This window comes from Macrobrachium nipponense, chromosome 46 (genome assembly GCF_015104395.2).
Source record: "Macrobrachium nipponense isolate FS-2020 chromosome 46, ASM1510439v2, whole genome shotgun sequence".
NCBI classification, from domain to species: Eukaryota; Metazoa; Arthropoda; class Malacostraca; order Decapoda; family Palaemonidae; genus Macrobrachium; species Macrobrachium nipponense.
The window spans coordinates 42281213-42298116 of NC_061106.1; the positions used below are offsets into that span (position 1 = coordinate 42281213).

At 36.6% G+C, this 16904-nt stretch overlaps 1 protein-coding gene across 2 annotated transcripts in view; it reads left to right on the top strand.

Annotated features, from left to right (window-relative positions):
• The first annotated feature begins 3630 nt into the window (after positions 1 to 3630).
• The window catches only part of LOC135214967 (alpha-2A adrenergic receptor-like), a 131109-nt gene continuing 117835 nt past the window's right edge, over positions 3631 to 16904 (top strand). For both annotated transcript variants that reach the window (XM_064249461.1, XM_064249462.1), the window contains exon 1: positions 3631 to 3800. The gene's annotated coding sequence lies outside the window, so the exon portion shown is untranslated. The remainder of the gene's footprint in view (positions 3801 to 16904) is intronic.

The window sequence follows — 16904 nt, forward strand, 5'->3', positions numbered from 1 at the left end:
CCTGTTTCACGTTAGCTTTCTATACCGTGGATATAAGGATATTCTCAAGTAGGTGTTCCTCCGTGCTACATGGGATATATATATATATATATATATATATATATATATATATATATATATATATATATATATATATATATATATATATATATATATATATATATATTATATATATATATATATATATATATATATATATATATATATATATATATATATATATATATAAACCGAAGTAAAGCTAACTTGATATTAGAAGGCATCTATATACGCGAATATGTGAGTATGTGTGCGTGCGTGTATTTACGTACAGGCAAAGCAAAGGATCAAAATATACGCAAATGGTTCCCGTAGGTAGAATTTAATGTCGAAGGTTGAAGAAAAAATTCACGTAACGAGACGATAAATCATTATTAAAAGAATGAAAAGAATAACACTTACAGATATGTTTATCCATACGCGGAACGTAATTCAGTTATTGCTCGTCTTACGCAGTGACAGAAATTCCGATATTAATAATTTTACTTTGAAACATCAGGAAGGATAAAAATCTATGTATGAGCATCCATCCAACTGGGTACGCCCTCTCTCTCTCTCTCTCTCTCTCTCTCTCTCTCTCTCTCTCTCTCTCTCTCTCTCTCTCTCTCTCTCTCTACCGTGCCCTCGCCCATGTTATTCGCAAATGACACTAAATGGTGGTTTCGCTAATGGTCCTGCTGACGTAATTGACGTTGCGAGCGACTTGACGCAAAATTCGTCCGTTGCCGAAGGTGTAACAACTGTCACGTTCGTCCTGTTATATAAATAGCAAATGGTTCCAGGGTCAGTATAGCGATGACGTATTCACTTAAATAATCACTTAAATAAGTACGGCATTCTTTAGTGCAAAAGATTCTCATCTGTAATTTGATTACTTCTAATGTAGTATTGTTTACAATATGTGCTGCATTTTGTATATATTCAATTTGACAAATACCACGTTTTTTGACGCGAATCCCCCATTTGGTGTTTTAATGGCAGTTTGAGTACAGAAGAAATGTCAGTGATAAGTAGAATAGAGAGAAACTTCTATACAAAATGAACCCGGCTGAAATAGCCATTAATAAAAAAAAATAAAAAAATTATAATTAAGGTCTTCTTCCAGCAAATATAATAATAATAATAATAATAATAATAATAATAATAATACAATAATAATAATAATAATAAAAGAAACCTGTCATGATCCAACCACTCTTTATCCTTGATAATAATAATAATAATAATAATAATAATAATAATAATAATAATAATAATAATAAACGAAATCTGTCATGATCCAACCGTAGAGTTTTAATTTCTCTCTCTCTCCCTCTCTCTCTATCCTGTCGAAATCAAGTATAAGTCTAGGTAGATTTAATTAATAGGGATAAGATAACGTAGTATCCGCTGATCAGAGAAAATGTAAAGCAAATTAACGAAGGCGTCAGTATACCACTGAGACTATTGGCCTTCCACGAAGCGTATGATCAACGAGAATTCTATGATTCAATACTAAATAAAAGTGTTTTATCGTTAGACTAGGCGAATAAAAGGAGAAATCCGGTTAACGTCGATCAAACAAAGGTAGAGTAGATAGGTCATTTGTAGAACACTACAGAACAAATAAAAATTGCGTCTAAGTTTCTTCGGCGCAACTGCGTTTTCCGTACAGCCGCTACAGCTTATAATAATTAAGGCCACTTATCTTCCGGTGGTCTCGGTATATAATGTTGCATAAGCCGCGGGCCGTGAAGCTTTAACCACTGTGGTGGCCTATGCTATGCCGTTGCCAGAAGCACGATTATGGCTAAGCTGAACCTTAAATAAAAATAAAATAATACTGAGGTTAAAGGGCTGTAAAGCCCTCTAGCCTTAGTAGGTTTTTAAAGATCCAAGAACCAACATTGTTAATCAATCTGAAATATTTACGTCACGATATAAAAGCAAGGGATAAAAGACGTTGATGGTTAATTATTCATATTTCATTATAGTTTTGGGGGCGTGCTATAGTCCGCTGTCATCTGCCCAACCTCATCATCAATTTACGATCAAATATTAACAGAGACGAATGTTGCCATTTCATAACCACATTTCTCTACGTTAACCCATAACGTAACCACTTTATATGTTAATAGGCAGGCGACAACATGCACGTTTGAATCAAGTTAGCGGTCGCGCTGGGGACTGAAGGTGTGTGGGTTATAAGGTATTTACTCGGCCTTATCAAATTTCTGTTCCAAATAGGAGCTTACATAACATACCATTTTGTACATTGTGTACACACACATATTTCTATCTGTGTGTGTGTTAGTAAGTCTGTGAAACGCAGGGAATTCGTGAAATCACCAATTCACTTAAGAGACATTACTCGCCGAGGGACTAGTACTAAACATGGCAAGATAGTGATTCATCTACAATGTTTAGCCGTGTTTAGTACTAGCCTTCCCCCCCGCTTCTGAGATCAACTGTCCCTAAGTGCATTTGATCACATTTGATCCCAAGGGGCTAATTAGTACCAAACAAAGCGAAACAAATTTGATTCCCGTGGGGGCTAGTACTAAACACGGCGAAACAGCGTAGATGAATCACTGTTTCGCCTGGACTAGTACTAGCCCCTCGGGAATTCCCTGGTTTCACAATCTTATATATATTATATATATTTGTGTGTGTGTGTGTGGTGCATTTACACGAGCCAGCAACTACGCATTGAAATAAAATTCGACATCTTACAAACATTGCCAAGCTTTACAAAGACCAAACCCACGTCGGCAGCCTCTCTCTTTCGCCCAAAAAAGGGTTATTTCTTTGTTGGGCGGGAAAGGATGTTGTAATATTATGATCCCCTTATCCGCGTGAACGTAAAATTTATTCATTTCCTCTGTTGAAACTGGAAGCTCTCGTGCTTTTGGAAATTTGTAAACACTGAATGAAACAGAGCAGTTTGGGATCTTTTTAATCCTCGGCTTATCAGAGTGAAGCTCGTGTTGACTCTTGCGCTGGAGAATGATTGCGTACGAGAGCGGTAACAATAGTGTAGCATTCTTCTTTTTTTTTTACCATATCCCGTTAACCCCATTATAATACCTCTATCACGACGAGATACGATCACGGGAATATATATACGTGATGGAGTGAGGTGGGCGTGAGGGCGCTGAAATGGATTTCGATCGAGCAAATCAAAATCCCGCCCAAATTCGGTTCGAGATGGAATAGCGAGAAGGAAGGAGCTTAATGTCAACAACCGACTCTGCCTTCCGATATCATTGTTGCAATCAAGCCACCCACTCCGCCTGGAATCTCTTCTGAATGTCCTAAAATAATAATAATAATAAAAAGCTGTCCTCCTACAATATTTGGATTTGAAAGAGTTGGATGTGGGGGATCGCGCCCCCTCCACCCTTGCCCCCAACAAAAGAAAGAGATTTGAATTCGACGGTATCTGGCAACGTGACGTTGGGGGAGTTTGTTGTGGGGAGGGAGGGCGGGGGATGATGGAATGAGGGTGGATTGTGGGGGGGGGGGGGTGTGTCGTTTAGATGGGAGGCTCCCGGGAGGTGTTCCCAGCCTCCCACCGGCCACCAAGCTACTCCTGCCAGTTAACATCTGACAGTGGCGGTGAAAGGACGCAGAGATGGGAGATCTCGTTCGCGAGTGATCTCCTCCCACGGCTCTTTTTTTTTTTTTTTTTCTTAAAATTCGAAACAAGGAACCAGTGCCACACCTGGAAGTGTCCCGGAAGGTGCCGACCGTAAAGTCTCCCGTTCGACGCCGCGAGATTGGTAAGTATATTAACTGTATAACTAAAAGCGTTTGTATACAAAGTAAATTGCTATGGTTTCTGGTGAAATGTAAAAAAATAAAAAAAAAATACAAGTAACATCATTTAGGAATTTAATGTTTGTCACTTTAGTAATTACATTAATAAAAAAACGTTAATTACATTCATAAAACGTTACGTATATTTAACTAGACGAGGGAGAGCTGAAAAATGAGTTTATGCTTTGTATATAATTCACCTGAATTTGCAAGAGTTTTCGTACTAACAGTTTGTATACATAAAATGTAACTTTTTTTTAAATAAATTGGTTCTTCATGTACCTGATTAAAGGTTTTATTATATTACATTTTGTATATTTTTTGTATGTATTTTGTATGCAACAACCATGGACTTTTTTTTTGTGTATGCCACAGGAAACATAAAATATACATAAAATAAATTCTCTCTCTCTCTCTCTCTCATAGATATATGTATATATTATATATATATATATATATATCTATATTATATATATGATATATATATATATATATATATATTACTATATATAATATATATATATTAATATATATATACATATTTATATATTCTTTATATATATATATATATAATATATATATATATATATATATATATATATATAAGATATATATATATATATATATATATACTATATACCGTCTGTACGTTATGTGTATGTAATTATAATTACGTGACGAACTACTGTTGAATTCACATTAACAGAAAATATTTTTTTAAACGGCTCGTGGTATAGGCGTAGTAAATCATTGTTTTTAAAGGCTTATGGTATAGGCCTCCTAGATCATTATTTTTAAACGACTCATCGTATAGGCCTACTAGATATTGTTTTTAAACGGGTCATTGTACAGGCCTAGTAGATCATTGTTTTAAGCGGCTCGTGGTATAGGCCATAGGCCTAGTAGATCTTTATTGTGCATTCCTGGGTAAGGCACTATAGGCAAACCTATGGAAATCAACGCTAATAAGTTTTTTTTAAAAAGTTATCGTTATGAAAGAATGCCAATTATCCAGGCGGTTCTATTTTCTAAAGCAAATAAGGGGTCCTTTGGTATGGGGTGGGACTAATTACGTGTGTTCAACATATTGCAACACAATTTCAATGTGTTTTATTGTATTGCAACGTCAATTAGCCTGGGTGTGTTGCATTGTTACAACGCAAATTAGGCGAGTTCTGTTTAACGTAACTCAAGTTAGATTAGATCATTAAGTCAGATTTGATGTTTCGAGTAAGTGGCATACATTGGCGTGTGCCATAAGGTGGGACCGTGGGACACTAAATATATTTTGAGAAGGTTAGATATATTCAGTATATTTTGACATATCACTATTCACTGTACAGTGGATAAGTGATGACACTGTTTAGTTCATTATACTCTGATGCAACTCGGACATTCCGTACATTGTAACAGAAATGACGTTAGGCCTATAATACGCAAGGTTTTGCTTTTTACTTCAAATTGTTTATGTGTAACAGTGAGATGCCCAGACGCACATATACAAACAAAAGACACACACACACACACAAACCCTTTCTTCGGAAGGACCTTATCGGCGAGCGCAGGGATACTAGAGGAGGAGCCTCCTTCCCCATGATTAAGGCAAATATGAGATGGCTTCCTCTCCTTCCTTCCGTATGGTCGTTGCCACAGGACGCTCGGGGAGGCATCCTAATGGAATCCTGAGAGCGGAGGAATGAAAACCTAATCCTCCATCTCTCTCTCTCTCTCTCTCTCTCTCTCTCTCTCTCTCTCTCTCTCTCTTTAATTTTTCTCGCTCGCAAGCCTCGTTTGGACCCATGATCGTAGAATTTTTTATAATATTTATTTTTTATTTATTTGTTTTTAAGAAGGATAGGACGCTATTTTTTCAATTTAATTTTTTTGCTTATATAATCTGTAATTCTTAACATTATTATAAGCTATCATAATTACGGTTGGATTATAACCAGAGAAGTTATAATATTTACTTGTGCGTGTTTGTAACATATATATATATATATATATATATATATATATATATATATATATATATATATATATATGTTTGTATTTATATAATTATACTATACATATATATAGCTATATATATGCATGCATGCATACATATGTGTGCTTTTTATATCTTGCGCTCCATGCGAAATTTATGTAAACAACTGATTAAGAAATAAATTAGTCTTTATTCGCATTTCCATTCAATCTGTCAGTACGTGATAGAAATCCTGACATTTTAATTTAACGCTTTATAATTTAAATCATTTTAATTCCCCGATATTGTGGGGGGCTGTAGTGTCTAAGCCACCCGTGATTAAAGGACGGTACATTGTCATACGCATGTAACACTATACCTAATTGGGATGACATAACCGGCTCTAGTTTGGCAATTATTGTATTCCGCACTCCACTATTCGTAAGTAGTTTATTAGGTTTTGCGTCCTCTCTCTCTCTCTCTCTCTCTCTCTCTCTCTCTCTCTCTCTCTCTCTCTCTCTCTTATGTAATGAGAAATAAGAGCCGAAGCTTTTAGCGTGATACGTTCTGTTGAAACTGCTGACATTTTGTTCATATATCTCATCTCATCCATGATATCAATATCCATATTTCTGTTTGGACTCAGATATATGTACGAATGTATGTATGTATGTATGTGTATATATATATACATATATACTATATAGATATATGCATACATATCTATATCCCCGTAGGGGAAAAGCGCCGTCATTGCACTTCATGCGGTGCACTGTAGGCATTACTTAAGGTTCTTTGCCGCGTCCCTTCGGCCCCTAGCTGCAACTGCACTTCATTCCTTTTACTGCACATCCGTTCATATCCTCTCTCTTCCATCTTACTGTCCATCTTCTCCTAACAGTTGATTCATAATGCAACTGCTTTGAGGTTTTTTCTCCTCCTGTACACCTTTCAAACATTTTACTACTGTCATTTTCCGTTCAACAATGAATGACCTTAGTTGCCCCAGTGCTTGGTATTGTGCCTTATATATATAATATATATATATATATATATATATATATATATATATATATATATATATATATATATATATATATGCATATGTATTTATAGTCAACACAGTCACGTCTGCAACAGAGATGGAGTTACTAATAGCAGAATTTCTTCTAGTCAACCTTGTCTTATTAAATGTAGACACGGTATTGTCACCTTAACCTCATTTTGTACATGAATTGTATCCGTGTAAGCCTATATCTATGTCTTAGTAAGGCCTCGACCAGTTTGACATTTTTGAGTTTTTTTAATTTTTTTTTATTTATTCTTTTCTTTGTTTGGCACTATTAGCCCGAAAATATCCAGTTCTAAATTGGATCGTTTGAAAACTGCTGGCACAATCACATAGCACAAATGAGAGTACCCCCCCCCACAGCCCCAATCCCCCCCCCCCCACCCCCCCCCCCCCCCCCCCCCCCTCTCCAAAAAAATTGAACTACCTTGCAAGATTTTCACAATAGCTTCGCTGCCAATATAAAAAAAAATCCATAAAAGCAGCCGATATTGCTGACGTATCCATTACACTTTTCCTTATCGTAGGCCTCTCGATTTTTTTCTAATCTTCTAACCTTGGTGCGCATGCGCATTTTCAGGCGCAGACAGTCGTGTACCAGAAGCAGTGAAAAGGACTTCATTTGCATTTATCACTTGGAAAGATCGCCAGCGTGTGTTCGGCAGTCAATCAATCAATGACTCTCAATTACGTTGCATTTTCTAGTCGTATGAACCAGAATAGCTTCGTGGGAATGGTTGACGAGAGACGCTCGTCTCTGGTGTAAGAAATAAGGATTGGTTAAAAAATTGGACTGGGAAGCAATTTGGACTGGTAAAAAATTGAACTGGGAAAAAATTTGGACTGGGAAAAGATTTGGACTGGTAAAAGAATTGAACTTTGAAAAAAATTGATCTGGGAAAAATTTTGGACTGGTGAAAAAATTGAACTGGGAAAAAATTTGGACTGGTAAAAGAATTGAACTGGGGAAAGATTTGGACTGGTGAAAAAAAATTAATCATGGAAAAAATCTGGACTGGTAAAAGATCTGGATAGGTGAGAAATCTGGACTGGAAAGTGATTTGGACTGGTAAGCAATCGGGACTGGAAAGTGGTCTGGACTTGTAACAACTTTGGACCATGATAATATACATTTTGAAAGTTATGGAAAAAGAAAATTATGACGAAAATGAAACAGCCTTTGAGGACTGACGGCAGAGAACGGTCTCTCTCTTTCTCTTCTCTCGCACCTCCATATGTACTGACGTAATAAAACAGCCCCCCCCCCCCTCTCTCTCTCTCTCTTGCTCTCTTACTCTCTAATAGGACTAACGCTAAAGAACACCCTCTCTCTTCCTCACTCTCTCTTCCTTTCTCTCTCTCTTTCTCTCGCACCTCCATATGTACTGACGTAATGAAACAGCTCTCTCTCTCTCTCTCTCTCTCTCTCTTCCTCTCCTCTCTACCATAGAGATCTGGGGGCCAAAAAAGACAGTACCCGATAGTACTGCGCTAATAAAAACACACACTCTCTCTCTCTCTCTCTCTCTCTCTCTCTCTCAATATCTGTATCTTGTATGAAAATATCTCGTGTGGAAACCTATAACATCACAGGTATACCTTAGTATGGGATACCCCCACCCCACCCGCCCCCCGTTTAAACCCTTTGAAGACCATAAACACCTATACAAAACATAGAAATTAATAACCGATCAAAGTAACAAATAAATCCATCTGTTTTCAGGGCAAACTTTTACGGCAGCGAAGGAAAAACAAGCGTCTCTCTGACATTTATAAGCTGTTAAACAACGTACTGTTGACGCTTTCTTCAATTTTGGCAAAAAAAAAAAAAAAAAAAAAAAAAAAAAAAAAAAAAAAAAAACTAGATTAAAAAAAGATTTCTTTTACGAGTAAAATAAAAAAAAGAATTCATGCTGCCGGCAAAACAAGCTTCTCTTTTCGAATTTAATGCTACGAGGCATCATCGCACTGGGAAAATAACGAGTATGGCAGTGTGAAGATGACGTAATATTTCCCAACTAAACTTTGACGTTGCGAGACAAAGCAGCGACTCGGAGAGACACAATATATGAATGAATTACTTTTTGCCTCAATTTGGTGCTCGTTCCAATTTATTTCTGCCAAAGAGAAAACAGGTGTTGTCTGATTGATATAATAACAGTAAGAATCGCCATTCACTTCACAGACTTCTATTCCCTCTCCACGATTTTCAAATTGGATTTCCTCTCCCTTCAAAACATTTTAAATCTAAAATTTCACACCTCCGCAAACATCGGCATATGAATATTCTGGGAGCATGAATAACACACGAACATCAAAGGCCGCGACAAACATCAACGTTACAGCTTTCGGGCGGCCCTTAAAATTCTTGGGAAATCAGACGGCACAGTCGGGTAATGGTAAAATTCGGGTAAATCACTGATGTAGAATCCAGCATCACTTCATAAGGGTTAGATGTCCCAACATGACGAATTCCGTCTCTTTAATCTTGGGCTTTGAGTTATTCAAGTCAAGCCAGACTACCGCTGCTGAAGGGAAGGCAGTTTATACACACAAACACGCACACAGTACACACACATATGTAGTTATATGTATAACTGAATCACGAAAGTTTGGAACGTGATAAATGCATAAATAAAGGTATAAGCCACTAAAGAAAGTGAGTGATTCACTTTCCTTCGTGGCTTATACCTTTAACCTTTATATACTATATATATATATATATATATATATATATATAATATATATATATATTATATACATATATATATATATATATATATATATATATATATATATATGTGTGTGTGTGTGTGTGTGTGTGTGTGTGTGTGTGTGTATGTGTGTGCATACTAATACACTTAAGATATAACTTTTCCTAATTTATGTTATAGAAAAATGTTATACGAAAATTGTCGTGATTGCATCGTTTATATTACACTGCTATGGATTATGCAAAAAATGCTTTTTATTAATATATATATATATATATATATATATATATATATATATATATATATAATATATACACATATATATACGCCCTAATTGTACAGGGGTCAATGTTTATAAAACAAGAGCGTGCAAATGATAAAGACGCAGTAGAGAGGCAAGACCCTGTGAGAAATTGAAAGTTTCAGGATCGTTTTTTTTTTTTTTTTTTTTTTTATAGTTCCCTGCATTGTTGAGGAATAATAGGAGCGGACGGGGTCCATTAAAAAGAGGTCCGAGGAAAAAACGAGCATATTTTCGAAAGTCCATTTCGTCAGAGATAACCCTGAAAGTGAAAGTAAAAAGAAAGTGAAAGGGGAGGGGGTTGGGTATCATCTGAAAAGTCTCGAGAGAATACTTGATAGTTCCATGAAACTAAATGATGAATGTTTCAGTTAATGAGTAACAACTATTAAGAGTTCACGAGCACCAACTATTAGACTTTATAAGTAGCTCTGGGAGAAAGTTTTGGCCAGAGATTCGGATGAAAATGCATGAATATTAAATAGGCGTGAACGCTGACATGGTTAATTTGCAGGACTCTTTGAACCTTTGACGAGATATTATATGAGTCTCATCTCTCTCTCTCTCTCTCTCTCTCTCTCTCTCTCTCTCTCTCTCTCTCTCTCTCTCTCTCTCTCGCTTCCTGGATGATTGTACCGGGATTGAATTTGTTCCCAGAATCTCCCTTACTTAAAAGATTTGACAGGAAACACCTGATAACGCCCGAAGTATGAGAATAATTACTGTAGTTTTTGTAGAGTGGTTATTACCTGGGTATTTAGGATGTTTTAAGGAATGGGACCCTCATATATATATATATTATATATATAATATATATATATATATAATATATATATATATATATATTATATGTGTGTGGGATAGAAATAATCAACACACAATCATTTGTGGAACTGAAACAAATATATATATACACACACATTTCTGACACATCGAGATCGAACCCCATTTCTCAAATGGTAGGCCAGGTCGGGGTGCGACCAAGTGACCCCACACATTTTAAATTATATATGTTATATTATATATATTATTATATAATATATATATATATATATATATATATATATATATATATATATATATAGAATTGTATTGATCGGTTGCCCCAACAGCTTCTCTCAACGAATGGAAACTTAAAACTTGTTGAAATACCGTTGTAAAAAAAAATAAAAGGCAGACTTTTCTTTCTCTCTTTGTTCACTCCTCCTCCTCCTCCTCCTCCTCCTCCTGCTAGAAATCGTTGAAAAGTTTCTCCTAAAATTTCCGAACAATCCCTGTAAGAGGTGCGCTGGTGTTGGCCGATGCCCTAACAGACTCTTATTATTTTACTTTTTTGTATTTTAAGCCATTTGGAGTCTTTCTCCCTTTATTTTCTTCTGTTTAATGAAGTACGTACCTTGATTCTCATTTTTTTCTAATCAGATACCTTGATTCTGTTTCACTGATTTTACTCTGTTTAATCAAACGCTTTCATTCGTATTAGACTTGATTCTTTTTTCATTTATTTCCGTCTCTTTAACCAGAGAGTGATTCTTTTTCTCTTATTTTCTTCTGGTTAATCAGACACCATGATTCTTTTCATACTTGATTTTTTTTTCACTTAATGATTTTCTGGTTAATTAGACGCTTTGATTCTTTTTCACAATTTTATCTGTTTAATCAGACTTCAATTCTTATACTTGATATATATTTGGCTTATTTTATTCTGGTTAATTAAACGCTATGGGTCTTCACTTGTTATTTTACCAATTTGTTTTCTTATTTAACTATTCACCTTCATTCTTCTCCCACTTACCTTCTGTTGCAACAGATACCTTGATTCGTGTTCATATTTTTCCAGGTTAACCAGACACATTTATTATTCTTTCACGTATTTTTCCTGTTTAATTAGACACCTCGATTCTTTTCCGCATCTCAACTATTTTTCTCTCTCCATCTATGGCATCACATTGCTGGATCTTTTTCTCCGTCTTTTCTCTGATTTATAAGACTTTTTTTGCCCCCTGTTCCATTCCTCCTCAAGATTCTGTTGTCTTATAATCCTCGTCTTGTTTATAGCTTAATCGAACTGGTAGGCTTCTTTAGTTTTTCAAAAAGCGGAAATTGGTTGCTCTGATCTATGTTGGCTTTGTTCATATAGCTAGATAAATAAGTAACTGAACAAATGAATAGTTTAAAGAATCAGATGAATGAATACTGAATTTGTATACTATATAAAAAGAGAATGTGAAATAGGTATTATTATTATTATTATTATTATTATTATTATTATATTATTATTATTATTATTATTATTATTCATTATTATTATTATTATTATTATTATTATTATTATTATTATTATTATTCAAAGAAAACTCATAATCACATGAGTCAATAAAATGCGAAAGTAAATCCACAGTAGTATACCTGTTTGGTTCTGTTATTTAAAATATATATATTTAGAATATCTTTATATCTACTGTATATATTTTGAATAGCAAACCAACACGCATACTTCTGTGGATTTACATTCCCATTATTATTATTTTATTTTATTTATTTTTTATTTTTTTGCTCTATCACAGTCCTCCAATTCGACTAGGTGGTATTTATAGTGTGGGGTTCCCGGGTTGCATCCTGCCTCCTTAGAGTCCATCACTTTTCTTACTATGTGTGCCGTTTCTAGGATCACACTCTTCTGCATGAGTCCTGGAGCTACTTTTGGCCTCTAGTTTTTCTAGATTCCTTTTCAGGATCTTGGGATCGTGCCTAGTGCTCCTATGATTATGGGTACGATTTCCACTGGCATATCCCATATCCTTCTTATTTCTATTTTCAGATCTTGATACTTATCCATTTTTTCCCTCTCTTTCTCTTCAACTCTGGTGTCCCATGGTATTGCGACATCAATGAGTGGTACTTTCTTCTTGATTTTGTCAATCAACGTCACGTCTGGTCTGTTTGCACGTATCACCCTATCCGTTCTGATACCATAGTCCCAGAGGATCTTTGCCTGATCGTTTTCTATCACTCCTTCAGGTTGGTGCTCGTACCACTTATTACTGCAAGGTAGCTGATGTTTCTTGCACAGGCTCCAGTGGAGGGCTTTTGCTACTAAAATCAAAAATATGCCTCTTTTGTACTGGTTCTGTGCAAGTGCCGGGCATTCACTTGCTGTGTGGTTTATGGTTTTCATTTTTCGTATTGCACTTCCTACATATGGGAGAGATGTTATTTCTGTCTATCGTTCTTTGAACATATCTGGTTCTTAGGGCCTGATCTTGTGCCGCTGTTATCATTCCTTCAGTTTCCTTCTTTAGCTCTCCCCTCTGTAGCCATTGCCAATTGTCATCGCTGGCTAGTTCTTTAGTCTGTCTCATGTATTGTCCGTGCATTGGTTTGTTGTGCCAGCCCTCTGTTCTGTCTGTCTTTCTCTGTCTCTATATTTCTGGGTCTTCGTCTACTTTTATTAGTCCCTTCTTCCCATGCACTCTTTAGCACTCGTCTTCACTGGTTTTCAGATATTGCCCCAGTGCTCTGTTTCGATGTTGACACAGTCCTCTATACTTAGTAGTCCTCTCCCTCCTTCCTTTCGGTAAGTTATGTAGTCTGTCCGTATTTGCTCTTGGGTGTAGTGCTTTGTGTATTGTCATAGTTTCCTGGTTTTCTGATCTATTGCTGCAGAGTTCTGCCTTCGTCCATTCCACTATTCCTGCGCTGTATCTGATTACTGGCACTGCCCATGTGTTTATGTCTTTTATCATATTTCCGGCGTTGAGTTTTGACTTGAGTATCGCCTTGAGTCTCTGCATATATTCTTTCCTGATCGTGTCCTTCATCTCTTGGTGTTTTATATCCCCTCCTTCCATTATTCCCAGGTATTTGTATCCTGTCTCATCTATGTGTTCGATGTTGCTCCCATCTGGTAGCTTTATCCCTTCAGTTCTCGTTACTTTGCCTTTTTGTATGTTGACTAAGGCGCATTTTTCTATTCCAAACTCCATCCTGATGTCCCTAGATACAATCCTTACAGTCTGGATTAGGGTATCTATTTCCTTGATGCTCTTACCATACAGCTTGATGTCGTCCATGAACATCAGATGGTTGATTCTGTTGCCTCTTTTCTTGAGTTGGTACCCGGCATCCATCTTCTGTAGTACTTTTGCCATGGGAATCATGGCTACTACGAAGAGTAGTGGGGACAGTGAGTCGCCCTGGAAGATCCCTCTCCTGATATTAACCTCTGCTAGTCTTATTCCAGAGCTTGTAAGTATTGTATTCCAGTTGCGCATTGTATTTTTGAGGAAGCTGATGTCTTTTCCTCTGCCCCATATATTTTCAGGCCATTCTATTAGCCATGTGTGTGGTATCATGTCGAAGGCTTTCTTATAGTCTATCCATGCCATGCTTAGGTTGGTTTTCCTTCTCCTACTGTTCTTCATTACCATTTTGTCTATCAGGAGCTGGTCTTTTGTGCCCCTACACTTCCTTCTGCAGCCTTTCTGTTGGTGGGGGATGGTGTTTGTCTCCTCTAGGTAGTTGTATAGCCTTTCACTGATGATACCTGTTAGTAACTTCCACATTATTATTATTATTATTATTATTATTATTATTATTATTATTATTATTATTATTACTATAATATTATTATTATTATTATTATTATTATTATTATTATTATTATTATTACTATAATAATTATTATTATTATTATTGCGCCGATATTACTCATCAGGAGCAGTCAATTCCAGGGATAATTGTCACAAATTTATTTATTTGTTACAGTAATGAACCAATAGGTCAAAATATAAGTTAATATATTGGCCAACGTTTCTCTCGGTTACCAAAATCGACGTACCCGGGACCTTATTATGAAGAACAAAACCCGACCCCCCAGCAAGAGACCTCTTGAAACAGTCGAATGTAGTCTACCAATTCTTATGCCCCGTCCGTGGATGTCCCGGCTCTTACGTTGGTATGACTTCTATGAGACTGTCCAAGAGGATTTCCTGCCACGTACAAGAAGGAGCGATTAAAAAACCATATCATGACAGCACACCAGGAAGCTATCTCCCGCGACGGTATTATCAAGAATATAAAGATAATAGGGAGGGCTCCTGACCAGCGACGCTTGCGACTCCTCGAGGCACTCCTCATACAGCAAGAGAAGCCCTCATTGAATACGACGCAGGAAGTGCTCTTCCTCCCCACCAACTTAAGGAAACCTATGTGTATAAATACAAGTAATACCAGACCGCCAGCGACACCCCCGATCTAAGAAATACCAGATGAGACGAGCAGCCCAGCAGCCATGACAACGCGACCCGTCGTGACACAACACGCCCAGGGAAGCCTTGGCCCAGCCTCGACGGTCTGCTAGGCTGCAACTTCGCAACCTTCAACGACGAGAAAGCGTCTTGAAGAAAACTTCGTTCAACCAATGGCGGGAGCGCATTGCGCCACCGGCCAATGAAAACGCAGCTAGCGGTTGAACCAACCCCTGCTGACCTGCCGCTATATATTGAGTAGATCCTGACAGCAACAACAGTCTGCTCCGATCCACTGCCGTGATCATACTCGGATGATACCGAGGAGAAACGTTGGCCAATATATTAACTTATATTTTGACCTATTTGTTCATTTACTGTTACAAATAAATAAATTTGTGACAATTATCCCTGGAATTGACTGCTCCTGATGAGTAATATCGGCGCAATACTCGCCAGTTGTAATAGCAGAGAGAAAGCTATTATTGAAAAATAGAGAAGACTATTTACAAGTTGAATGCAGCTGATGCAGCAATATCTTTCAATAAGACTTGTTTGAAAGAGGGTCTCCTTCCAATATATATTATTATTATTATTATTATTATTATTATTATTATTATTGTCGCCACTTTTTTGTTGCTGTTTTTATTATTATTATTATTATTATTATTATTATTATTATTATTATTATTGTCGTCCTTGTTGTTGGTGATGAGAGTCATGGGATGGTGGCGGTAGCGTAGGTGTTCTTTCGCTTACGATTTAAGGCATACTGCAGGCACGAGGGAAGGATATTTTTTTTTTTCCAATAATTCGCATTTCAGAAGGCAGTCAGCCAGCCATTTTCAAAGCGACTTTAAAAAAAAAAAAATCGCCTCGGGAACCCAAAGAGCTCAGTAAAAAAAAAAAAAAAAAAAAAAAAATCCGTAAAGAAATGTGAACTCTTGATATCCTGGTTTAAGGGGAAAAATATGTGGCAAAAAACTTCTCTCTTTCTGTTTCAGGATTGCGGTTTCTGTTCCCGAAAATATATTTATTGAATTTCTTCACTCAGCCCAAAAATATGACGTTTTTATCATTTTATTTCAGCAACTGTGTCAAGGGTGCGTTCGTGATTCCTTTATTATTATTATTATTATTATTATTATTATTATTATTATTATTGGAAGGAGACCCTCTTTCAAACAAGTATTATTGAAAGATATTGCTGCATCAGCTGCATTTACTTTCAATAATACTTATTATTATTATTATTATTATTATTATTATTATTGAATACAATAGCTGTTTCAACGGCATTTAATTTATATAGAATCTTCTCAATTCTTCTTATTATCTTTTTCTCGTCAGCATGTAGCTGGTGTATTAAGTTTCCTAAGGACATGTAAAGATTTTCATTTGTCTTAGGTTTATTCCTCTAACGTGTCGACAGCGCACAGGCAGTCATCTATGAGAGTTTACAGTACAGTGAATTAAGATACAGTTTACAAGTATTTATAGCATGCAAGGTCGTGTACAATCGGTGGGCGGGTCGGTGGGAACGGATTTTAATTGGTCGTTGGATGGAAACGAAATCTCCCCCTGAGGCGTTCTGACGGCGTAGTTTGGACGGGGTTATTAGCGTCGGTTGGGTGTTGGCAACACCCAACCGACGCTAATAACCCGTCCAAACTACGCGGTCAGAACGCCTCAGGGGGAGATTTCGTTTCCATCCAACGACCAATTAAAATCCGTTCCCACCGACCCGCCCACCGATTGTACACGA